We start from the raw sequence: 2,500 nt of genomic DNA on the forward strand, positions 1-2,500 counted from the left end.
CTTAACCTAACCCACGTTGGCCCCTAACCTAACCCACGTTGGCCCCTAACCTAACCCACGTTGGCCCTACTAACCTACCCACGTTGGCCCCTAACCTAACCCACGTTGGCCCCTAACCTAACCCACGTTGGCCCCTAACCTAACCCACGTTGGCCCCTAACCTAACCCACGTTGGCCCCTAACCTAACCCACGTTGGCCCCTAACCTAGACCCACGTTGGCCCCTAACCTAACCCACGTTGGCCCTAACCTAACCCACGTTGGCCCCTAACCTAACCCACGTTGGCCCCTAACCTAACCCACGTTGGCCCCTAACCTACCCACGCTGCACCTTAACCTAAGTTACGCTGCACCTTAACCTAAGTTACGCTGCACCTTAACCTAAGTTACGCTGCACCTTAACCTAAGTTACGCTGCACCTTAACCTAAGTTACGCTGCACCTTAACCTAAGTTACGCTGCACCTTAACCTAAGTTACGCTGCACCTTAACCTAACTTACACTGCACCTTAACCTAAGTTACACTGCACCTTAACCTAACTTACACTGCACCTTAACCTAAGTTACACTGCACCTTAACCTAAGTTACACTGCACCTGAACCTAACTTACACTGCACCTTAACCTAAGTTACACTGCACCTTAACCTAAGTTACACTGCACCTTAACCTAAGTTACACTGCACCTTAACCTAAGTTACACTGCACCTTAACCTAAGTTACACTGCACCTTAACCTAACTTACACTGCACCTTAACCTAACTTACACTGCACCTTAACCTAACTTACACTGCACCTTAACCTAACTTACACTGCACCTTAACCTAACTTACACTGCACCTTAACCTAACTTACACTGCACCTTAACCTAACTTACACTGCACCTTAACCTAACTTACACTGCACCTTAACCTAACTTACACTGCAGCCTTAACCTAACTTACACTGCACCTTAACCTAACTTACACTGCACCTTAACCTAACTTACACTGCACCTTAACCTAACTTACACTGCACCTTAACCTAACTTACACTGCACCTTAACTGTCACATGTAACGTCACAGGAATGTAGCTTTGCCTAACAGCAACCCTCTGAACATAGTTCACTGCTTGGATCCTCTGGTGTCATGTGTATTTCTTGATGCCATGGTGCGTACCCTCACATAAAGGTCTTTCGAGTGTTGCGTACTTTCTACACAGTCCCGCTAACCACTGGAAGGGTGTACCGCTACAGAACGAATATCGCCCTCCCCTCCTGCCCTTCCAAGCTGGTCGGTCAGGCGTTTGTTTGTGAAATGAGCCTTGCAGCTGTTCAGTTGCATTCGGTTGTCGATGCAGTCAGTGTACGTTGTGGTACGGCCTGTGTGGACTGTCCGCTGATGTACGCGTAACCCACACTGATCATCCGTCGTTACGTACTGAGTGACATAATGTGGCACATGCTTGACCGTACACCGGCTGCGCCCTACAATGGCGAATCATAAGGGCCATATGTTGTGCACGATGCTACTTGTCTCGTCTCCCCATTACAGCGAGATTGCACTGTTGTACGCCGTACAGACATGTGGTAAGTAGGTACGGACGAAAGTATTGCATGTTGGCCCCCCCCCCCCCCCTCCTCCCTCTGCCGGGAATCAGCGTGAGCCGTCTGTTGATGTAGCGACGAGGGTTTTCCTATTTAATCGTATTGCCCCACACAACATGATAGCACGGTGGACCGCGTTCCACATCTGCGACATGCTACAGAGGCCGGTTGACAGTCGACCGCGCAAGGGACATTGCACACGTGCGCGGACCATCTTCCACGTGTTCTCTCGTGTACATGCCGCAGTGTGTATGTGGGCTGATGTAGCGTGTCGTGACACATAACATGCAGGCATGCCAGAATCGTAGATTTCGCAAATGTAGATTGACGTATACGTTTGCTGCCAAAGATCCGCAAATGAACTGGAAATCAGTTGTTGAGCGGTTGTTCGCGCTGCAGGTGCATCGGTGATAGCGACGATCGGTACATCTGTGAACCGGTTGTTTCGGCGGTACCCGCCATGCCCCCGAACCTGAGTTGGCCATGTGGGTATGAAGCGATACGAGGCTGTGGCTTGGCGGGACAGTCCCCGGCCGGTGAGGGGGGGCCGCCCGGCGTGCTGGCCGCGCGCTGCGTGAGCGCACGCACTACAGCCGGCTGGTGGGGGGCGCCCAGTGGCAGGAGCGCCGGCCGACGGGCCCGGCTGGCGTCCCAGCTATGCGCCGGCGCACCCTGCGCGCGGCGCCAGGCGGCCAAAGTGGGTTCTGCCGAGCCCGGTGCGAAGCGCGGTGGACATCTGCAGTGTGCTGGTCCGATTGCGGACTGTGTGCGTTGAGGATGCGCCGCCGCCCGGCACTCGGCGTCGCGACGCCGTCTGCTGCTCGGTCGCCCCCAGCGGTTCTCGCAGGTGGTTTGTATCGCAGCTCTGCGGACGTGTTGGCGCGTGCGCTGTGCTGGGAGAGTTCGCTTCTGCACCCA

The sequence above is a fragment of the Schistocerca gregaria genome, unplaced genomic scaffold, assembly GCF_023897955.1.
Source record: "Schistocerca gregaria isolate iqSchGreg1 unplaced genomic scaffold, iqSchGreg1.2 ptg000725l, whole genome shotgun sequence".
NCBI lineage: Eukaryota > Metazoa > Arthropoda > Insecta > Orthoptera > Acrididae > Schistocerca > Schistocerca gregaria.